The 11,373-nt window shown below is 43.9% G+C and overlaps 1 pseudogene across 1 annotated transcript; it reads right to left on the bottom strand.

Moving 5' to 3' along the window:
• Nucleotides 1–117: 117 nt before the first annotated feature.
• LOC143746576 (uncharacterized) lies at nucleotides 118–7,019 on the bottom strand (annotated as a pseudogene). The gene is made up of 2 exons (XR_013206582.1): nucleotides 6,048–7,019; nucleotides 118–4,591 (listed from the first exon to the last, which is right to left on the bottom strand). The product of XR_013206582.1 is annotated as an uncharacterized LOC143746576 (transcript).
• Nucleotides 7,020–11,373: the final 4,354 nt, after the last annotated feature.

Here is an 11,373-nt window from a genome sequence, read left to right as displayed (position 1 = left end):
TTAAGGTGGGGCAATTATAATTCAGCACAATAGAATACTTATTGTTGTGTCCTGCTGGAACAGGCAAGTACAGCCCTTATTTATTTAGCTTTTTCTGACATGATCATTTCATTAAAAGAACAATGAATCGATACTATAGTCATATAACTGAAACTTTGCCCGAATTACTTTAATGCGGAACATCACAGTGATGCCAGACTGAACAGAGAACCACAACTTAAAAAATTGTAACAGAAAAATAATTCTACAAGCAATACAATAGAATATTTAAACTTTTAGAGTCATCACTTAAAACAGTTTTATTCAATTAGAGCTACAAGTCCAGGAAAACACGTAAACCTTGTTTTGATATACTGTATATTTTCAAATTCTATATTGATTGGGTACTTGCGACAGACGTGGACAACCGGGTTATTGCCGTCATGCCTAGCAAGACGCTCACGCTGTTGTTGTTTTGTTTAAACATTATGGACCATGGCAAGCAGACTTTCAGACAAAAAGAGGACTAAAACGAAGATCAACATCTTTCGAGATGCCGAGAGCTCCACGTCCGCGACTAACTTCGACTTGACAGCGACGCAAGTGTTGCACGTACTTTATTAGACAGGTGAGCAAATGCACATAAAACTAATCAATGTTATTTAGTTCAACATGATGAAATGTTAGAATATGATCTGTATGTTATTCTAATTTTGATCTAGCATACAGCCAACAAACAACCTAACTAAAAACATTCAACACACTCAAATGCCGTAGCCTATACTGTGATAGTGTAACTGTAAGAGCAAGTGAAACAGCGCTGCGTTACCTCAAGTTTAATTCGTCTAATAAACTGACCTGTGTGAGTATTAATTCAGCACTTGCGTGTAGTTCGGTAGAATGAAATGTCCTTATTCCTTTATATCCGCGGGACTCGCGTTGCGTGTGGCGCTGGTATACGTCTAACAATCGCGCCCTGCTTCATGCCATTTACATTTATTCATTTAGCTGACACTTTTATCCAAAGCGACTTACAATTGCTATATATGTCAGAGGTCGCACGCCTCTGGAGCAACTATGGGTTAAGTGTCTTGCTCAGGAACACATTGGTGTCTCACAGTGGATTCGAACCCGGGTCTCTCACACCAAAGGCACGTCTTATCCACTGCGCCATCACCAACCACAGTCATGTTAAAAACATCAATGTATTCACTCATCCATAAAAGATCGATCAGCTTGACGACAAAATCCATACTTGCGCTTAATTCGGAATATACGTCATCATTATACACCTTTGTTATTGTAAGAGGTTAGCGACCCCTGGTGGCGGAAATTCCTGCATCAGGGTTCTCAAGTCTCACGGATTGGCCGTGAGACACACGCAATTCAACTAGTTCACACGCTGACACGCCACATCGTGTATTTCTCACGCTGAAAAGGCAATGCCAACCAAGTCGTCCTGCAAGCTTTATATATAACGTTGTATACGAGGCACAGGCACACAAAGTGAAGTTTCCTGCCGCCAGCACGTATCTCTCGGCCATATTGCGTTCGTTAAGACTAGTTCTCACTACATGATTTTAAAACGTCGGGCTGAACTGTGCGGTTCACACTACATGACTTGCTCTCTGTGAAATCAGGAGTGTTCAAGTTGTTGAGCTGTTCACACCACACGACATAACGTGATTGATCCGCAACAGGAGGTAACGCACTACATGAGTTGACAACAACTCTGTCACTCAACGATTGGCTGTAGCTTATGACATCACATGAGGTTGAGTCGTGCGACAGCTCTGGATATCAAGCACGCTAGATATTTTTCTGGGCTCGCCGTCGCGTCTTCGAGCGTCTTTGATGCGTTGTTGACTCTTTCATACTTACAGATTGGCGAGCGTTCATCGCCCGCTAATCCCCCGCGATTTGCACACGATAAGACCCTGACCGGTCGGCGAGCTCAACGATTTGCAAATCCGGCTTAAATCGGGCTTAAAATCATGTAGTGTGAACTAGGCTTTAGGCAACATAGACGCGCGAACACATGGAAGTTGACGGAACATTCTCGACCACTGTACGTTCGTTGCTAGGTAACCAACAACATCGCGCGAACACACGTCGTGATGGAGAAGGGAAGAAAGCTTGTCTAACATTTTTAGGCTAGAACATTTAATATATAGCCCATCGTATACGTTATTATTGATGCAGTCAAAAACTCTACAACTACTTTGCAACCAGACCAGGCCAGAAGCTGTGGCTCAGTTTGGCTAGCTTACTTTTAATACTCTAATATAATATACACCTTAATACTCTAATATATCCATTTGTTCACAATGTCCCAGACCACACAATACATCATTATACCATTTCGACTAGACACATTCAAAATGCAAAAAGATTTGTTTTTCCAAACTGTTTGGAGCAATTTGTTATATTTTTGTAATTTTTGTATATTTGTAATTTTGAAATATAACATTAAAGTTGTTCTGATACATCTTCCGATGCACCAGGGCACATCATCAGTGATGTATCCTGAGGTCATCGGGTGTTTCGGGTCTCTCGAACATCAGACACCCTCACTCAGGCGACTCAGCTGAGGTTGATCAAGCCTCAGCTTGTGCCCTGGCAGCTCAACCACGGTTCCGCTCTCTTAATCCAGAGCCACCTAGCTGCTTTCTCCGCTGCCTCTGTGCTGCTACAGATGGCTCTTCTCCTCCTTTCGCCTGTGATACCGAGTGCAGTATATGCCCTGCAGAGAGACTGCCCAGCAAAGCCTCTGCACCCTACCTCTACAGGCAAGCACCTTGCCTTCCAGCCTTGTTCGTGGCAGTTGCTGACTAAGTCCTGATATTTCCCCTTTTTCCGCTCAAAGGCCTCCTCCATTCGCTCCTCCCATGGCACGGTGAGCTCCAGCATGACAACATTTTTTGTAGCATCAGATACCAGGATGATGTCAGGTCTGAGTGAGGTCTTAACTACATGCTGGGGGAACATGAGCTGCTTACCCAGGTCTACTGACAGCTGCCAGTCCTTTGCTGTTTGGAGAAGCCCTGATGTTCCTTTCTTTGTTCCTGGCTTTTCTCCGGCTCTAATGAAGCTGGTGGTTGGCTTCCTAGGTCTGGATTTTTGGCAGATGGAAACAGCACTAGAGATGCTCTCTGCGATAGTCTTGAGCACCTGATCATGACGCCAGCGGTATCGGCCTTCCCCCAGAGCTTTTGGGAAACAACTCAATACGTGCTCAAGGGTCCCCTTGTTCTTCTGGCAGAGGGGGCATGCTGGTGATTCGGCCAAGCCCCAGCAGTGCAGGTTGGATGGGCTGGGAAGAACATCATAGACCGCCTGGACCAGGAACTTGATGCGGTGTGGTTCTGCCCTCCACAGGTCAGTCCACGAGATCTTCCTCCCCACAACTTGCTCCCATCTAGTCCATGCACCGCTCTGCTGTTCCTCTCCTCCTCCACGGCTGCTCTGACTTCCTTCTGGACCAGTTGCCGCCGCTCCTTCCCCCTCGCTTTGTCATAACGGGGGGCTGCAACGGCTCCTAGTCCAGCCCTTCCTCTGGCCACAGTTCCCACAAGAACTCCATGGCGCAAACGGGACTCTGCCTGCTCCGATGCCATCTCTGCTCTCCACTTCCTGCCAGTCTTGACTACCACCCCTGCCCCAGGGACTTTTGGGTCTGTTGATTCCCGGAACTGCAGCACCTCTCTTGCATGCAAAACCTTAAACTCCTCCTCGATAGATTTCAGAGGTAGTATCAGTTTGCAGCTGTTACCATAGAGTGCAATGTTGCTTAAGCTCCGAGGTAGACCTAACAATCTCCTCAGATAGCGGCTGACTCTCCTCTCCAGGTCTGTAATGATGGAGATCGGGAATTAATAGAGAAGCAGTGGCCACAGTATCCTCGGCAGAATCCCGTGCTGATAGATCCATGCCTTGAATTTGCCGGGTAGGCCTGTTTTGTCAACGCTCTTCAGCCATTCCTCCAACTCCCCACAGGTGTTCTTTATTGAAGCTGAGTCCCTGAGGCTGCTGTCAAAGTACCTCCCCAGGCTTTTCACAGGCTTCTCGGAGAGGGTAGGCATCGGTGTTCCAGAGATCGAAAACCGGAACTTGTCGACCACTCTGCCCTTCTTCAGGACCAAGGATCTTGACTTTGCTGGCTTAAAAGACATCCTGGCCCATCCCAACAGCCTCTCTAGGCCTCTCAAGATCCATCTGGCTCCAGGTACTGACTCAGTGGTTACTGTCAAGTCGTCCATGAATGCACGGATTGGTGGTTGGCGGATCCCGGACCTGGACTTGGGGCCTCTACACTCTGGTTCAGCAGATTTTACCAACATGTTCATTGCTAGTGCGAACACGATCACAGAGATGGTGCAGCCTGTGATAATTCCAACCTCCAATCTGTGCCACTCCGATGTTACTGACCCTGTTGAGACTCTCAGACTGAACTCGCTGTAATAATCCAGAATGAGGTCTCTGACTGTAGCTGGAACATGGTGCCTCTCCAGTGTTTCCCACACCAACTTGTGGGGCATAGAGCCATACGCATTGGCCAGATCTAACCATAGGACCACCAGCTCTCCCTTGTTCTCCCTTGCTTCTCTAATGGCTCGTTTCCACTGAGCGGTACGGTACGGTACAGTTCGGTACGGTACGCAATTATTTGCGTTTCCACTGTCAAAAGTTGTGAATGGTACCAAAAAGCCGAACCGTACCGTACCACTTTTTGGGTACCCTTCCGTTGGGGTACCTAGCACAGTGTTACGGTACTAAAGGGAGGAGCTAGACTCACTGCAGAACGCTGATTGGTTGACAGAGTATCGTCACTTGCGCAAGCTACAAGGGGAATGGCAACATAAGAAGCGCAATTTTTTAATATACAGTTGGAATATAATACTACGGTTATTCTTTCACGAAATGTAGTTTTAAGAGTTTTTGAGGCGAGAATGTAGTTGTTTAAAGCTCAAATCTGCGGTTTATTTATAATGATTTATGATAATTTGATCCATTCCAGGGCGATCACCGGGCGCTCGGCGCTCATGTTCCCCACCTGGAACAGCCTTTCCTCGGCTAGTCGTTCTGACGTTTGCCGCTGACTCTGTAGTGGTAATTCGTCTTGTGTATATCTAACAGGTGATCTTTGGTCTCGTGAATCGATAATTCGTTCCCTGGCCAATCGTTTTGGCTGAGGGCTAAGTGAAGTTTCATATATTTAGGCTATAACTTTTCCGTTGTAAAGTTAACGTTAGACTAGCGCTGAATTTGTATATTTGACTGAATTGTTTGCTTTATTTCTTATTGTATAGCTTCTTGTAACGTTACCTTTTACTTATACTTTTATAATGGCTATTATTGATAGAACTGAAATTTAACAAAAAGAGATAGGGTTGAGTTTTGTCATTTTTTATTACAAGATTATCACTGTAATGTTGTTTATTGCAACATTTGTACAAATGCACATATTGCCTGGAATATGTTTAATATTTTTTTAATTTAAACGAAAAGATGCAGGGTTGTGTTTTATATTTCGTTTTGTTATAGATAGGCTAACGTTAAACATGTATATAATCAGGTCTATACATTGCCTGAACCACATTTGTGTGCCTATAATGTTTACAATTTATTTAAATGAAAACAAAAAGAGGCAGAGTGGTGTTTTATAACATATTTCGTTTTATTGTTGCCTAAAATGTACATGCAGAGCGAGCTGAGTGACGCTTTCAAGAACGCCTGTTCCATTTGGAGAATTACCGGACTCGCGTCCTCGGGAGTCCTTCTGCTGAGAACTTTACATACTTGGTATTGAGAAATGCCTAATGTCGGCGCTTGTCTTCTTGTGACAAACATGCCGAGAAGCAAGGACAAGATCTGCTGTATGCCATCCATTGGTGTTTACTTTGTCGCTTACTTCTTCGCGCGAAAATGACGTTGATCGCTTCTTTCCAGCAAACACCACGCCTATCAAGTAGGGTACTGTTGGCGATGGAAACGCTAGCTGGATCATGGTTTACTGACCCGACCCGACCCGAACCGTACTGTACCGTACCGTACTGCTCAGTGGAAACGAGCCATAAGGAGCTGCGTGACCACGCCTGTGTGTTCTAAACACCCCGGTATACCAGAAATGTCGCCTTTCTGCACTGAGGTGTCGATGTACCCGTTCTTAAGAAGTCAGCCAGCCTCCTAGCCACAATGCTGAAGAAGATCTTCCCCTCAACACTGAGTAGTGAGATGATTCTGAACGGGCTGATCTCTTTGGCTTCCTCCTCTTTAGGGATCCACACACCCTCAGCAAACCGCCACTGCTGCGCTGCATTCCCTCTTCTCCAGATGACCTTTAGGATCCTCCAAAGCCGGTGTAGCAACTTGGGACAGTGTTTGTATAGCTTGTAAGTGGTTCCACTTGGTCCTGGTGCTGACCCGGTTCTTGCCCTCTTTACCACATCTTGAACTTCTTTCAGGAGAGGTTCCCTTCTGGTCGAATGCCACCGTTGGCTCTGGTGGTCTTAACACGGTATCACACTGGCCCAGGTCTTGGTCTCTGGTGGGGTCTCTGAAAGTGTTTTGAAGGTGTTTCTCAACCTCCTCCTTTGCACAGGCTAAACATCCACTGCGTCTCTGTACGAGGAGCTGTTTGGTGAACCCGAATGGGTTGCTGATGAAGGCAGTGCGTTTCTGAGCTCTTTCTCTGCGCCGCCTCCTGTGGTATTCCGCTCTGCGCAGGGTAAGGAGTCTCTTCCTGAGCACAGTACGAAGCTCTGCCAATGGCGCCCGCTCATTTTGTCTTGCCACCTTGTACTGTTTGGTCAAGGCTTTCAGCTCTGTCCTGATGTAGTGTATTTTAACCGCCCGCTGGTTCATGCTATAGGGCTGCCTAGCCCCTCTTTCTTCCTCAACTCCAAACCTTTCCGCAGCCATACTCACTATGATAGTTGTCATAGCCTGCAGTCTCCTCTCCACATCCCCTTTGGCCATTGTTTCTAGCACTGAATCCACATCCTCGTCGAACTTCTGCCACTCTGATGTTTTAGAGGCTTGAGGCCACTTGATCCTTCTCTTCTCCGATGGCTTGCTTAGAGGGACTGGCGGCACCACTTGGAGGCTCTGGGCTCTGTGGGGTCCTTCTGGGCCCTGCTCCTCCTCTGTCTCACCAGGCACTAGTCCTGAGCATTGTGATGGTCCCAGTCTCTCCTTACATTTCATCCTTGTTTGATGGATCTTCAGGCCTCTCTCATTTTTGCAGATCTTTCCACAAAAACACTCTCTTCTCGTCAACGTTTGTCCATTGCTGTTGTTCGTTAAACTTGTGTCTGTCCGGCTGGGGTGCTCATTCTCCCCCCCTCTCGGACTCCCCTGGGGGTATATCTCATATGTTGGTTCCGTAGCTTCTTTAGGTCCTCCTTCGCAGGAGGTGCGGTTAGGGTTGCTAACCCGCGCCGCCCCGGCTGCCGTCTTTCCGGGCTGTCGTCTGTCTCTCCAGCTGTCACCAGCCTGTTCCTGGTTGTCAACCAGCCTGTTCCTGGTCGTCACTGGTCTTTCCAGTCTAACAGTTGTACTGATACATCTTCCGATGCACCAGGGCACAGTGATGTATGAAAAGAGTAGGCTATATTTGATGTGATGAATTGCTCTGTCATTTATCAGATTTACCAATTGTTATAATTTCAATTTGTGCTGGTTATGAACAATGGGTAAAATTGGGGGGCGGGGATGGGCTGGGGCGGGGCTACATTGGGGCTACGTGATCCCCTATGTGATCTCACTCCAAGCTTTTGATAAAACTTAAGAACCCTGTCCTGCATATTGTACCTTTAAGATGGAGAGGATTTCAAGCTGAATAGCTACTGGATGGCATAATTAAATAACTGTACACAAAATTTTAATACTTTACTCGCTCTCCAAATGCAAAACTTCCACGAAGAAAAAGCGTTCCTAGAGCTGCTAACCACAGTAACCCGGATCAGTCTGCGTCTGTTTTGAGCAGTTGTTCTGGGAATAACATACCGCTTGATGCTGCTATTGACCAAATCAGAATCAACTATTCCACAGAGCTGTGTAATGACTGGTCATAACTCTTAAGCTTAGTAGTGAATGTTTAATGAACAGTAGGATAATCTCTATTTCTTTTCTCCAAGTGTGAGTATCTGCAGGTTTGAGTAATGGATGTGTCTGTGTGTGTGTGTGGGGTAGTGTTAGTTTCTGTTGTAGCACTTCACTCATTACTCCGACCTGCGGCTATCCCTGTCTACTTTATTTAGTTATGAGAAAGAACAATATTCATCCGCACAAAGCCAAAGCACAACCAAAACAATGTTCTTCTGCAAAATGCATGCAATTTTGTTTTTAACCGCTTGAGGGACAATGTTGTAATATTAATAATTTAATTCTAATATTGTAATAATAACTTTAATAAATAAAGTTTCTTCCAATTCTATTGGCTCTCTAAGACCTCAATTACACCTGGTAGGCCTATTAAGATCCATATGAGGTGTTCAAAAGTGGCGAGCTAAATAGCCTACAATAATAAACCCGTGACATTTTGGGATCGTAAATATGTCAAGTTCATGCTCTCCAAACATAACCTACTGTTCACATATCTACTATAATAAATTAAATACTTGAAGTGAACATATGGTGTCACTTGTGAAAACAAATTAATTTGAAATAGAGTGCTACTTTTGAATGCCGTTAATGAAAAGACGAGCGTTTTGGCATTACAATTCTGTCATTAGTTATGGCATCAACAGGGGCAATGGTGAGGACGATAACCTGTCAATCTCTGACACCAGGAAACACTTTGATTTAGTGATGATTTAGTAACAAAACCAGAGACGTTCACCCGAATCCGACTCATACCAGGTCAACTGTCAAAGGAGACGCATTTGAGACTCATGTTACAGGTGTACACAGATATACTTCTCGGCTGATCTCAGTAAATGCGCTCACATTTCTACCTGTGTTTTTTGTGAATGTGATGTCCATTGTTTTAGTAAACTACTGCCCTCTACTGTAAGAACCCCGCAGCTGCAGTGTTAGTTCAATACCTACAGGGGCACTTCACTTAATCCTCCAGAAACTAAATGGAGCAAAACACTATCCAAAAATAACCAGTTTTATGGATTTGGAGCAGTTTTCAGTCTTATAGGATAGTAAATATTAAAATTGTAATCAGACATTTGAAATATTATATGGGAAAATAATTATTTGAAAAACATTGTTTATTTTTTTAGTATTAGAACTTTTGTGACCCTTTTATACGATTTATACGATCACAGTTTATACGATTATATATATATATATATAAATAATGTAGCAGGATGCAGCTGTTTGGCTCATGCCTCCCCAAGTGGTATTTAATTTTCTGTGCTGTGAGCCAATCGCAATGGCCAAGCCCCTTTATAAATTGGGACTTTTCTTTTGACGAGTGACCTTACACATAAACAACAATAAATGTGACTAATAACATTCATTTCACAGCTCAAAAATTCAGATATTACATTAAATAACAATAGTTTAAGAGAAACATTAATGCTTGTGAACAACAAAAATCCCCAGGGAATATAGCACTGATATATAAAACTGTCAGCACAGACAACATTCTTCTCAGAGTAGCTGTGCAGCCCGGGCTGCATCTTCTTTGATAGGTGTCAGCCGCAGCGGGTGCAATACAGCCACCTGATAGGTCAACCAGGTACTCGCGCTGGAGTATTTACGTGTCATGTTATAATAACAGTCCTATTCAACCAGGTACTCGCGCTGGAGTATTTACGTGTCATGTTATCATAACAGTCCTATTATTCATTAACATTGCATACAGCATAAACACTGTATATCAGTGCAATTTGATGACATTACTAGACATAATATAAATAAACAAGGGGACAAGTAGCAAAAGGCAGTGCAATATGAGTGTAAGTGGGGTCAAATGTTCATAGCAAATTTAAGAATAAAAAAAAAACAGTTTAGCAGCATGATAGTGTAAACTACCAGTGTATTTGTCAATCAGCTGCCCTTAGGTTATTGGAGGGTGGGGACGAAAGGAAGACACTCTATGATTCCCCTACAGAAAGTTGAGAGGATGGATTTTGGGAGGTGAGCTTTCCTCAGCTGTGGGAGGAAGTGCAGAGGTTTTTGGGCTTTCTTGGCCAGGTTCTGTTGATAGTGTCGATAGATCAAGATGGGTCATCTGTGATGTGGATACTAAGCAATCCCGCGACCTTGACCTGCTCCATCATGGTGCTGTTGATGTGATGATTGTCAAAGATCACCTCTGTAGTCATTTGGGTGTTGAAAGATATGATGTTGTCCTGTTTATGTCTGTGTTAGATCAACAACTGAATTATATTCAGATAAATAAACACAGAAAACGCACATTACCAGATAGTTTTAAACCACATTTTTCATCTTGACATTGATACTAGCCATCTTAAACGACCTTGCCAAGACTAATGCACTTCTGACCACAAATAAATTGTGTCATACTGTAAACTGTGACAATCTACCATAATTGGCTTAAATATCTCCATGACTACTACTATAAAGATGATTTGAAATAATTTATTTGGTTTGCACTCTTTTAAGCTGATAATTAGTCTAGCTTACTTGTAGCCTAGGTCAACCTGTCAACCCTCCCGTATCCCGTGATTCCCCCTTATTTAGACTTATTTCTCGCTGTGTTCCTGTTTAAATATTTTCCCATATTTTAATTGTCTTTGCTTAGTTCATTGTGCATGCACCGAATGCTTATTTTGAAATAGCCTAAGCAACGTAACGTTAGACCTAGCTTTACTGCTCCACTACCAACATTCTTTCATGGCTATTGTTCTAATCAACGACAATCTATATATTCACGGCGAAGTATAGCTTGCCGTCTTAATTACAACTTATATGAAAACCATTAAGATATAGGGGTGTATAATCATTGTAAAACAAATCTTACCTTGACGTTGTCTTGCCGGGATACACCGGTCTCTCCAGGTCAGGTTGTAGACTCATGGCTTTGGCTTCAGAATGACGCCGGTTCAACGAATAACGTGATTGGCCACATCAATTCAACAAGGTAACAACACAAGCTTTGATTGGATCTCACTCCGGCCAACGTTTGTGATTAGCTAGCGAAATTAAATCTATTTTTATACTTTAATGTGCAACAATTGGCGTTGGAAGCAATCGGTAATCTTTTTGTGAATTATTCATACAGACAAATTTAAAAAATGAGCCAGACAGCTGCTGGGTCAAATCCAAAACTAAACGAGATAGACGGACTTGGCCCACTGCCTATACTCACTTAAAAATGCTCCTCCACCCAAACGAATCGCTTGACGTCATAAGAGGGAGACGTCTCCCCAGGTCGCTGAGAAAGTGAGTTTGTGAGCTGTGTTGATAATTGTA

Source organism: Siphateles boraxobius, unplaced genomic scaffold (assembly GCF_051911475.1).
Source record: "Siphateles boraxobius isolate OS27281-9 unplaced genomic scaffold, OSU_SipBor_1 22, whole genome shotgun sequence".
NCBI lineage: Eukaryota > Metazoa > Chordata > Actinopteri > Cypriniformes > Leuciscidae > Siphateles > Siphateles boraxobius.
The sequence above is the reverse complement of the archived record's forward strand: the minus strand, read 5'-3'. Positions and strand labels throughout refer to the sequence as shown.